This window comes from Hermetia illucens, chromosome 1 (assembly GCF_905115235.1).
Source record: "Hermetia illucens chromosome 1, iHerIll2.2.curated.20191125, whole genome shotgun sequence".
Lineage (NCBI taxonomy): Eukaryota > Metazoa > Arthropoda > Insecta > Diptera > Stratiomyidae > Hermetia > Hermetia illucens.
Window position 1 is genome coordinate 11,080,911 of NC_051849.1, and position 13,212 is coordinate 11,094,122.

The window sequence follows — 13,212 nt, forward strand, 5'->3', positions numbered from 1 at the left end:
GCCGCGCCACATCACTCCGCCCCCAGACGAAACCTAGGGGGGTTTCGGCGACCGATCCCGGAACTCCGTTCCCCGTTAATCCACAAAGCGGACACGACGCTGCTTCGGGGCGCACACGGGTTTCAGCCTGGACAAAGAGACCGCCTTTTTGCGTCCGCCGATCTCGAGCTGGAAGAAATATTCTCCCCTCTCGAGAACGCGGTACGGGCCCTCATATGGAGGCTGCAGCGGCTTCCGGACGGCATCCGTCCTGATCAGCACGTGCGTGCATGTGTCCAGTTCCTTGGGCCAACAGGCAGGTATGGGCGAGTGTCGAGTGGGTGGTGGCGCTTTGATGCGTCGGAGATTGTCCCTCAGCAGACGCACCAACCCCGACTCCGTGAGACCCGATCTCTTGTCGAAAACCGGATCGCTTGGGAATCTTGGGTTCTCCCCGTATTCCAGCTCCGCGGGGCTGGCAGCAAATTCCTCTCGGCGGGTTGTACGTAGGCCGAGTAGGACGAGAGGCAAGACTTGAGTCTAGGACGGATCCTCGCGTGCCAAAATGGCGGCTTTCAGCGTCCGGTACCAACGTTCTAGCATCCCATTGGATTGCGGGTGGTATGCAGTAGTCCGCTGGCGTTTGAAACCCAGGAGTTTGCCTAACTCCGAGAAAAGGGTGGATTCAAATTGCATTCCCTGGTCAGTGATGACCACTGCAGGGACGCCAAAGCGAGGTATCCACTCTCGGCAGAGGGCTTCGGCACAAGATTGCGCCGTAATGTCTTTCAGACGTATTGCCTCAGGCCACCGCGTGAACCTGTCGATGATTGTGAGGCAATACTTGTAACCGTGCGAGTCTCGCAAAGGCCCTATTATGTCGAGGTGTATGGTGTGGAAACACTTGGTAGTGCGGGGAATTAGCCCACTTCTTTCCTTACATGCCTGGAGACTTTACACTTTTGACATGCGATGCACTCTCTGGCCCAGGACTTGATATCCTTGTTCATGGAGGGCCAGAAGTATTTTCCGGTGACTAATTGATTTGTTGTCCTGATGCCGGGATGCGTCAAGTCGTGAACTGCGTGGTACACTTCCTTGCGAAATGTGGCCGGAATATATGGCCGAGGTCCCTTTTCCGAGTCTTCGCAGCAGAGCGAGAGGTTTGAGCCGAAGATGGGCAACTCCCGAAATTTGTATTTGGGGTTGGATTTGAGGCTCTGAAGTGCTGCGTCATCCTCCTGCGCCTTGGCAATAGCCGAGAAATCGAGTGAGGCGGGGATGTTAACCTCGGAGACACGAGACAAAGCGTCAGCAACTATGTTGTCCTTGCCGGACACGTGCTGGATGTCTGACGTAAACTGGCTTATGAAGCTCAGATGTCGAAGCTGACGAGGGGACGCTTTGTCGGGCTTTTGTTTCAAAGCATACGTGAGAGGCTTATGGTCCGTGAACACTGTGAACGGCCTGCCTTCTAGGGAGAAACGGAAGTATTTGATGCCAAGTACGTGGCGAGCAGTTCGCGATCGTAGGTACTGTAGTTCCGTTGAGCGGGATTCAACTGTTTCGAGAAGAAGCTCAACGGCTGCCAAACTTGATCCACCTTTTGGTGAAGGGCAGCACCTACTGCGATGTCAGAGGCATCAACAAAAACGGCTAGGGGCCCATCTTGCAGAGGGAATGCCGAGAGTGTAGCGTCGGCCAGTTATTGAAGGGATTTGTCAAACGCGCGGATAGCCTCTTCAGATCACACGATCTCTCGTGTGTCCTTAGTTTTGGGGCCAGACAAGTACGCGTTCAAAATGGACTGGTGATGGGCGGCCTTGGGCAGGAAACGACGGTAGAAGTTTAGCATGCCCAAGAACCTCCTCAACTCCCTCATTGTCTTTGGACGCGGGAAGCTTGTTATCGCTTGCACCTTGTCTGGGTCGGGCTGTATTCCTTCAGAGGAAATGGAGTGGCCGAGGAATCTCACCTGTTGTTGAAGGAATTTGCATTTCTTAACGTTTAGGACTAAACCGGCCTCAAGGAGACGTTGAAAAATGCACTCGAGATGGGCTACGTGCTCAGACTCAGTGGAAGAAGCGACCAAAACATCATCCAAATACACGAAACAGAAATCGAGGTTTCGCAGTACTGAGTGAATGAACCTTTGAAAGGTTTGCGCCGCATTACACAATCCGAAAGTCATTCGGGTGAACTCGAAGAGTCCAAAGGGTGTGCATATTGCCGTCTTTGGAATGTCTTCAGGAGCTACTGGGATTTGGTGGTACGCCTTGGCTAAGTCCAAGGTCGAAAAGATGCGGCAATTCGCGAGGTGATGCGCAAAGTCGTGGATGAGTGGAATTGGATATCGGTCAGGAACAGTCTGTGCATTTAGCCTTCTGTAATCCCCACAGGGGCGCCATTCGCCATTTGGCTTAGGGACCATATGCAATGGGGAAGACCAACAGCTGTTTGAGGGCCTGCAGATACCCTGTTGAACAAGTTGTTCAAATTCTTTCCGCGCAATAGCCAGTTTCTGGGGTGATAGAGGACGCACCTTCGAGAAAATCGGGGAACCAGTAGTATTAATGTGGTGCTGCACATTGTGCTTCATTGGTTTCGAGAGACTACACTCGGTGGTAATCTGGCTGAACTTTTGGAGGATTGTCCGAACACGAGAGTCGATGATGTCTTCCAAAAGAACGGAAAGGTTATTGTCAGCGTGAGATACCATTTGGCCCGACAAATTAAGGTTGGTCGTGGGGTCTATAAGGGACTTATTTTGCAAGTCCACCAGCAACCCATAGTGACACAAGAAGTATGCGCCTAATATGGGGAAGCTGACATCCGCCAGGATGAAACGCCACGTCAGGGTCACCACTTTGGTTCTTTCTACAAAGGAACCGTAAAACCAAAAATACCGATTAAGGCATATAATAAATTATTATTAATGTTATGCACAAATAGAACTTTTAATCCCGTTGACTAGTCAAATTATTGGTTATAACAAATATACTAATAATGCAACGCTTTAAATTTTTCTAATTCCCGTGTGTTCACCGCCGCGGTTGGAGACAGAAGAGACCGGCTTATTTCCATGCGGTCTTTTCTGTCCCAACCAACGGCACTTTCCCACCGCTAATCCTCCACTCCCGTGGCGAGTTCTAAAATGAGTGGAGAGTTCCGCGCCATCTACACGTCCGCACCCGCGACATTCGAAATAAATTTCAAATGCTGCGGATCCTGCCGCGCCACAATGTCACATTGCCGCTTTCCTGCTGAAATTGCTTTATGGGCGTCAAGAATAATATCTAATCGACGTCTACAACTAGGGCTGGACAGCGTTCAAGTTAGAAATGACATTCCCCAAGGGCATGTTTTAAGTCCAATGTCGTCCCTGCATAATAAATGCTCTGATAGCATTGAAATCTTCCAATATGCAGACGATTTTCTCATTTCGGCCGCTGAAGACTTCCAAATATTTGCAAAGGCGGGTAAATACAAGAAAACTGGGCCTACCAATCAACATAACCAAATACCAATCAATATCCTCCAAGAGAAGCAGGGCAACACCCCTGCTCGTTAAAATTAATAATCTTACCTTTGGCCATGTCAAATCTCCCACCTTTTTAGGCAGAGAGATAACAAGGACGGGTTCGGTCAGAGACCACTTGGACTCCATTATCCCTAAAACCATAAAGAGGCATTCATTTTTCAACTAGTTTTTCTGGTGTCTCAAACCCCAAAAGGTCATCAATCTCTATAGATCTGCAGGGTAAGGCCCATTATAGAGTATGCCGCTATGTCCGCTGAACAGAACCACCACCGATTTTTGCCCTGGCCGACGAGCCGCCTCTCCGTTTCAGAATGTCCCTCCTGCCAGCTAAAGGACTTCTTAAATTAAAGGAAAGAAATCCCAAAACTTATCACTTGGTGGTCCAGAACCCGGGTGCTAAAAGTGGCCTCGATCTATAAGTCGTTCCGCAGCTTGTTTGACGCTGTAGTTCCGCCAAGCAACCAACCAACAACATCAAACCGTACTGGTCAAACGGGAAGAATAGACACCGGAGACTACAACTTTGAGACCGTTGATAATTTCTCCTATCTAGGGTCGAAAATCACAACCGATAACAGCTACGATGATGAAATCCGCGCACGGTTGTTGTCAGCCAACCGAGCCTATTTCAGATTACAAAAACTGTTCCGCTCGAAACGTCTCACCATAGGGTCAAAGCTCTAACTGTACAGGACTATGATCTTGCCAGTCCTCATGTATTCCTCGGAAACTTGGGTTCTTAACAAGAAAAATTGCGATCTCTTGGCCGCGTTCGAGAGAAGAATCCTCTGAAGAATTTTTGGCCCCCTCCATGAGGATGGATAATTCCGTAGCCTAAATAGCGACGAAATCTATGAGCGATACCATGACCATCAGGTTGTGGATAAAATCCGGCTCAATAGGTTACGGTGGGCGGGTCACTTAATCCGTATGGATGAGGATTTGGATTTCGCCCTGGCGTTCAAGAAAGGGCAACCTAACCTACTCACAACACGGTCGGTGAATAATCCAGGGTAAAACTGGCTGCAAGAGGACGATTCCATAATCAATATAACGACGAAATTTATCAGCGATACCACGTCATCTGGACTGTGTGATTTCGGATCAAATGAGTTGTTTACTAATTTCACCTAATTCAACGCCACGATTGAGTTCAGCCAACTGCTGTTTCATCTAATTGGATTTTGCTGTTCATTTTTGTTCTTGGAACCGGATTCCTAGAAGGACTTTTAAGGTGTCCTCTCCAGTTCTCATGTACGCTCCATTAGGTCTTTACCGCTGGAAAGTGCAGCCACCTTAAATGATTCCCATGATTGCCTATGTGAGGACGGAAAATCACGCCTGGGTTGACACTATAGTTATAAGGGTTTCTTGTCAGAACCGGGATCAGGCGCTAATTAGGAGCCCATCTTAACTGAGCCTGCACTGCCAATTTAATGGTGTCATAGTGTCATAGCTTTGAACATACTTGCAGTCCTCCCAAGATTATTATCAGGACGGAGACAGTTGTAACTTTACCATAACTTGAAAGGGGTTTCCATGCTGGGTCGTCGTCGTTATTGCCTCTCACGTTGGTTCACCACCAGATTGGCTAGTGGTTATCCGGGACTACCAACTGAGGGAGGTATTAGACTACTTGGTTCAGAAATACTACGACCTTCGGCTATCAAAAATCGCTTGTTAATTAGTTTTTCGAATGTGCGCTCGTCCCTCAAAAAAACCCTGACATCCTGAAATAATTGGAAGTTTCAAAAAAAGTTGTCACTCTGGTAGAGTAGGGTTGACTGATAACCAAGGCTAATGCCAAACTGACCGTAGTCTGACCGTTTAAAGTTAAGGATCTAAGCCATAGTAGTCACTTTATAGAGCTCTCCTGCTTCTTACGGGCCGGCAACATTGAAGAGAATATTTACATCTTCTGTAACACATGGGAAGTCCGGCTTATTGTTGCTTCGGCTTTTTGACGATGCCTTTACTTTCACAGGATCGCCTGCCAACAAATGAAGAAACGGCAATAAGATCAATAGAATCAATCAGTGACGAATTGACTGAGACAAAAGAAGCTTTGAAAAATATCGAAAGAAAACATGACGACCTGCTTAAGAAATTGGATGAAGCAACAGTAAGTATCATTCACTGACATATCTAAGTTTGTGTTTGAATTTAGATTCCTAAATATCATCGTTTCCAAACGTTGGTATGTTTCTGGCCAGGTCTTAATTAACATTGTAAATTTTTTAGGATATGGGGGATCCTAAGTTCAGATCCACATGATGTTGGACCGGATCAAATGGAGAGTAACTTACTCACACGTTTTTGGTCCACAGATCCCTAGTTTGGGCTATGCCCACTAAAGCATTCAAAAATCAAAAAAGGACTAACGATTTTGTCCAGGGCAGAGACAACTCTTCAGACCCTGCCTCACCTTGTCGTGTTTTTGCGATTATATAAAGGAGCTTTTTTCCACCTGTTGCCACCTTCGGTCACGCTGCTCCCAAAGCAGAGGTGAGGCAGTGTCTGAAGAGCTGCCTCTGCCCTAGACGAAACCATTAGTCCTTTTTTGGTTTTTTGGTTATTGTAAATTTGTTCCAGGAACACTAGTTTGCCTATTCAAAGCCATTGTTACTATGTACTCGTATGTACAGCATAATATACTGAATCAATCATTCATTGCAGAAATCGAAGGAATACCAGAAGAGAAGTACATAGATGTCGACCAGAAGTACACCAGGCGGTTGGTTACTGTAGTCCTTTCGAAAATGGACTCTATTTCGATATTTCAAATCAGTTTGTAGTCGTAAGATGGAATGCCCCAAAAACCAACATTGCATCTAGTAGCGCAGCATTTTGAGAAGGATAATAATTCTGGAATTTATCAGATTTCCATGTGTCCCAAAATTTTATTTGTCACGTTTTTCATATAGTCAATAAATATTTTTCTACTCATCAGGAAAAAGAAACCTGATTAAGATCGGTTTACTGTCTTCCTGCCAATTTTTTATAATTTTAAGCTGGATTGAGTTGCTTCAAAAAGAAACTCAACGGTTGCCAGGTTTGATTCACCTTCTGTTGAAGAGCGGCGTCTACCCCTTTGTCTGGGGCATCGTTGAAAACAGCTAGGGCTGGATCTGGTCGAGGAAACCAGTATTGCATCAAACAACTGTTGTTTTGACCGTTTCAAATGCATGGACAGCCCAAATAGACCACGCATCCTCGCGAGAGTCTTTGGTTTTGAGTCCAGACAAGTAAGCATTAAGGATCGCTTGTTGACGAGCGGCCTTGGGCATGACACGATGACAAAATCCTTCACCGTGGTTGGCAGGCGAAAGTTCTTTATCGCTTCAACCTTATCTGGGTCAGGCTGGATACCGTCAGGGGTAATTATATGCCCGAAAAATTTCACCTGCTTCTGTAGGAATCTACATTTTCAACGTTGAGAACGAGTTAGATTTGGACAGAGAAGCGACCAAAACATCACCCATGTCTACGAAGGACAGAATGGATGAATCTCTGCAAAGCCTGCTCAGCGTTGCACAAGCCGAAAGTCATCCTGGTGAACTCAAAGACCCCGAAAGGTGTGCAGATAGCCGTTTTCGGTATGTCTTCGGGAGCGAAAGGGATTTGATGATACGCCTTGGCTAGATCCAAGGTCGTAAAAATACGGCAATTCGTAAGGGAGTGCCCAAAATCATGGGTGAGTGGAATAGGATATCGGTCGGGAATTGTCTGAACATTCAGCAGCCACTAATCTCCGCACGGCCTTAGGGGCCAAATGTAGTGATGTTCCTCATCACCTACATCAGCTACTGGAAGGTCTGCAAGTATCCTTTTTCTTTAAATCGTAGAACTCCTTCTTTGGAACAGCAGGCTCCTGAAGTGAAAGAAGATAGCTTAACCATGTGGGACAAACTATTTTCCGTTGTAATGTTGCAGTACTTTCGGAGGAGTGCGCAAATGTGACAGTCGGTAACGTCCTCGAATATAATCGAACGAGTGTCGTTTGCACAGGTGGAAACTCTCCCTGACGTGTGTAAAGAGGTTGCGGGGGGCACTAATGCCAAATCCTGCAGGTCCACCAACAGCCCATAGTGACACAGGAAGTTTGCGCATAAAATGCGGGTGCTAATGTCCGCTAGAACGCATCGTCACGAAAACGTTCGGCGCAGTCCGAGTCTTACGTCCACCTGCCCATAGCCATAGGTGCTGATGGGAAAGAAGTTTGCCGCAGCCAGTAGTAGGTACCGGGAGAACCGACACCTCAGCACCCGTGTCGACCAGAAAGCAACAACTGCTGAGAGGATCGAAAATTTCAAGGCTTCTAGTTTTTGTTGCATTAAAAGTGCAGCTGGTGGTACATTTAGCCGTTTGAGCTCCGAATTTACGGTGGTACCAGCAAATTGTCGAGGACGATAAGGGTCCCGACGTATGACTACCCGAATACCCTTTCTAGGAATTTACATATCAACCGTGATTGTGATCGAGATCTGCCCCGGGACGCGAAGCACCTATCGTCGCTGTGAGCATGGTCACCGAGCCTGTAAGTGTCGTTGCCATTGTCCTGAGCTCGTCGACCTCCGCGGCCATGGAGCGTGCGTAAACTTCATGTACTTTATCACCCGCGACGGAAAACGGCACTTGTGACCCCGAGCCCACACAGACCACGATGGCGCAGGGAATCTATTGAAAAATTTTAAACGCTCATATCTCCCTTAATATTGAGAGCTTCGAAAAAAGGAGGTTAATCCGTGACCACTTGGATAGGGGAGAATTAGACCTTTCAAATGGTATATAGGTTGGGGCTCTAGGAGCTGGGAAAATGGCCGCAAAGTGGAGGAATCTTTTGGAGAACTTTAAACGTTCATATCTCCCTTAATTTTGAAAATTTCGAGAAAAGGAGCTTAATTCGTGATCACTTGGATAGGGGAGAATTAGACCTTTCAAATGGTATATAGGTTGGGGGTCTAGGAGCTGGGAAAATGGTCGGAAAATGGGGGAATATTTTGAAAAACTTTAGACGCTCATATATCCCTTAATATTGAGAATTTCGAAAAAAGGAGCCGAACCCGTGACCACTTGGATAGAGGAGAATTAGACCCTTCAACTGGTATATAGGTTGGGGCTCTAGGAGCTGGGAAAATGGCCGCAAAGTGGAGGAATCTTTTGAAGAACTTTAAACGTTCATATCTCCCTTAATTTTGAAAATTTCGAGAAAAGGAGCTTAATTCGTGATCACTTGGATAGGGGGAGAATTAGACCTTTCAAATGGTATATAGGTTGGGGGTCTAGGAGCTGGGAAAATCGTCGGAAAATGGGGGAATCTTTTGAAAAACTTTAGATGCTCATATATCCCTTAATATAGAGAATTTCGAAGAAAGGAGCCGAACCCGTGACCACTTGGATAGAGGAGAATTAGACCTTTCAACTGGTATAGGTTGGGGCTCTAGGAGCTGGGAAAATGGCCGCAAAGTGGAGGAATCTTTTGAAGAACTTTAAACGTTCATATCTCCCTTAATTTTGAAAATTTCGAGAAAAGGAGCTTAATTCGTGATCACTCGGATAGGGGAGAATTAGACCTTTCAAATGGTATATAGGTTGGGGGTCTTGGAGCTGGGGATATGGTCGGAAAATGGGGGAATATTTTGAAAAACTTTAGACGCTCATATATCCCTTAATATTGAGAATTTCGAAAAAAGGAGCCGAACCCGTGACCACTTGGATAGAGGAGAATTAGACCTTTCAACTGGTATATAGGTTGGGGCTCTAGGGCTGGGAAAATGGCCGCAAAGTGGAGGAATCTTTTGAAGAACTTTAAATGTTTATATCTCCCTTAATTTTGAAAATTTCGAGAAAAGGAGCTTAATTCGTGATCACTTGGGTAGGGGAGAATTAGACCTTTCAAATGGTATATAGGTTAGGGGTCTAGGAGCTGGGAAAATGGTCGGAAAATGGGGGAATCTTTTGAAAAACTTTAAACGCTCATATCTCCCTTAATATTGAGAATTTCGAAAAAAGGAGCCGAACTCGTGACCACTTGGATAGAGGAAAATTAGACCTTTCAAATGCTATATAAGTTGGGGGTTCTAGGAGCTGGGAAAATGGCCTCAAAGTGGGTGAATCTTTTGAAAAACTTTAAACACTCATATCTCCCTTAATATTGAGACTTTCGAGAAAAGGGGCTTAATTCGTGATCACAAATAATGACAGAGGAGAATTAGACCTTTCAAATGGTGGGTACTGTCTTCGTGCCCCGTGGGTTCCTTTTGAAAGAATTTAAAATGTTTTTATCCCCAATTTCTTTCGACGAGTAATGCTGAGATTCCAATGATACAGTGTCTTATGGTTACCTCTGAAGGTAGGGAAGGTATTTGGAGGGGAGTCCGAATTCATCCGATAGACGCGTCGATTCCTTCATCCCGGATTACGGATTTGTTAGGGAGGCTTACTCCCTCATATACATAGTTAAAAAAAAAACCTCACTCCTCTTCAATCGGACCGAGGGGCGACGAACCTAAGGATGAGCAGGCAATGAGAAGGCAACATCCAACGCCCCGTATCACAGCGACGATGCCTTTCAACGCAAAGTGTGTGTGACCATGCGAAAATGTATTGCCACATCCCCGATTGTCACAAATATTTCAAGCAGAGACGCCGCCGTTCTATACTACAGAGACATTGATTTTAAATTGAAAACAGTACGGATCAAGACTGAACCTCGGTATGACAGATTGTTACCGGACAGGACTCTTCGGACTATAGCACAGGTTGCCAAAATAACCGTTTTTTTGCTTCTCCATGTATAGTCCGTCCCTACGATCGAGCATTTTCCGCGCTTTATGTAAATTTTATTAGATTAATCCCATCGCTGAAATTACCACTACGACTACTTCGATCTTTTGTAGTCTCCAAGCCTGCTTCATATCGTCCGCCAAAGTTTCAGATTTTTTCTTCCTGTTTTTCAACAGTGTTCCGGTCCAACGGTACGGTCACATCGATTATGAAGCACCCTCCTTCCTCCTTGAGAAGCAGAACCAGATCGGGTCTATTGTGATTAACACTATGGTCAGTGGCAATAGTGTGATCCCACAGTAGTTTGGCCCGATCATTTTCCAAGATTCTCTGTGGAGTATACTTATAGTAAGGATGGTAGTTTGCGACCTAGCTGTACTTCAAAGCAAGGTTTTGATGGAGAATCTAGCAGATGGAGTTATAACGATTAGTGAACTCAATACTGCTAAACATCCCACACGCAGATATTATGTGCCTTAATGGTCTCCTCTTTGAAGTTGCATAACCTATAACTGGAGTGGGTGATTGAGGAGTCGGGAAGAATGCACCGTTTGTAGAAGAATCCTGAATTGAAGTTAGAAATGCTTAGGTCTCATAGAATAGTACACCATTAGCCAACCATTTATTGGAGGTTTCGATGTGAATGCCTGGCAACAACAAATTTTTGATATGACCTCCTTGAAAGGGTTTCTGTTTCCACATGTCGATCTTTTGTTGGATTGAAGTAAGATTCGACATAGAATCCCATTCTCTGCTTAAAGAAGACAATTTATTATCTGCTATGGCGGTAGCCTGATGTAATTGGCTAGAGGATTGTTTCTCAAAGAAAAACTCACTTGATTGTAGTGCAATGTTTTTAAATCAAGTGTTCCTCTTCCTCCCTAATGATGTGGGATAGTGATCCTCAATTTTTCCAGTTCCATTATGCATGTTGTTGCTTGCAAGAACTACCCTTACCCGTCTATTGACAGATTCTAAATCCGTATTAATCTACTGTATCACGCCGAAAGTATATAGAAGCACGGAAATCGCGAAGATGTTGATCGCCACGATTTTATTATTCCCGAACAGCTCTGATTTCAGGACAAAATTCAGACGCCGTTTAAATTTCCCCAGCAACTTAGATTATTATTACCACAGCAATGTATGTTATTATGACTCTATCCTTCATTGTCGGTGTGTTTTCCCCGAACAATTGTTTTTATGCAACATTTCTCCAAACCCATCTGCATACCAATAACTGCAACTGGATGGTGATGTCCAACAAGGAGTGAAGGTGATTTTCGTCTTTGGCATATAATTTGATGTCGTCAATATACATGTCTCAGTTTGGTTCTTGACGTTTAAGATACGTCAAAATCGTCCAGCTGTAGCGACATGGTAATGACATGACAGCACCAACATGGCAACGCCTTTCAACAGCTGATATGCTCAACAAAGTAACGTCACTATATGGATCGGCATGGATATAAATTCGACGCCATCCGACTCTTTTAGACGCTCTTCCTCTCGACCTTTTCGGTGTTTGTAACTTAATTGTTTTTCTCGAATTTGAATAAATGGGTAGAATCTAAAAACGTATTTTTATCATGTCTCTACATTGGTGACTCCGACGACTAGAGTTAAAATAAAAAGTGCAGTGATCTTAAATTTCCATACGTTTAATCGACACCAAGCGCGAGTTTCAAAATGGCCACTGAATCCAAATCGCCAGAGACGCCGAAAACATCCCTTCAGAGTGATTTCCCGCCGCCGATAACTAATCGACCAGCAGGCGTATTCGTGGAAGCGGCACGCATACAAAAATTTCCGTCATTTTAACGACCCGACCCGGCATTTTGGTTTGAGCAGGTAGAGGCTGCGTTCCACACTAATCACATCATGTCGGACGAAACAAGATTTAAGTACGTGGTACAATTTGCCGAGCCGGAAATCCTTCCGCATGTGATCTCGATAGCACGCTATCCTCCGGCAACAAATAAGTACGAAGCCGTGAAGGAGAGGATATTGGCAGCATTTGCAGAGTCCGCCGAATCCAAGCTGCGACGACTTTTCCAAGGGAAGAATTTGGAAGAAAAGAGACCATCGCATTACCTGCAGGACTTGCGAAACACTGGCGGGGGAGTAAGTAACTGACGCCATGCTAAGATCGTTGCTACTTGAGCAATTGCCCGAAAATATTCGAATGGTGTTAGCAATTTCTAACGAGGCAGACGTCGATAAATTGGCGAAAATGGCGGATTTAATGATCGAGATGCAACAACTGCCTTGCATTTCCACCGTTCAGAAGGCACCCACGGAAAATGATGTCTTGGAGCAAATATTGAGCCGAATTGACCGACTGGAAATCACGACACGCAACCGGTCCCGATCCAAACAACGGAGCACCAGAAGGCAAAGATCAGGTTCACGGAATCGAGGGTTTTGCTTCTTTCATCAACGGTTTGGGAAACAAGCGCGTAATTGCCGACCGCCATGTAAGTGGCAAAATAATTCCGCGACTTCGGAAAACTAAATTCGTCGTCCCGAATTTCCGCGGTCAAGGACGACCCCTCTCACAGTAAACCCAGCCGATTATTAGTACTCGATCGGAAAAGCTGCATGCATTTACTGGTGGATATCGGTGCTGATATTTCAGTTTTGCCAAAAGACAAAAATCAGCAGACGCCAATGCAATTTCAGCTTTATGCCGCCAACAATACGCCAATCAAAACATATGGACATCGCATCATAACGCTCGACCTCGGCTTACGACGACCGTTTACCTGGAGGTTCGTTTTAGCGAATGTTCGACAATCAATAATCGGTGTCGATTTCCTGCACCATTATGGCTTATTAGTGGACCTACGCAGGAGGAAGATAATCGACGATAAGACCAACTTATCCTGCATAGCAAAGCTCACCGG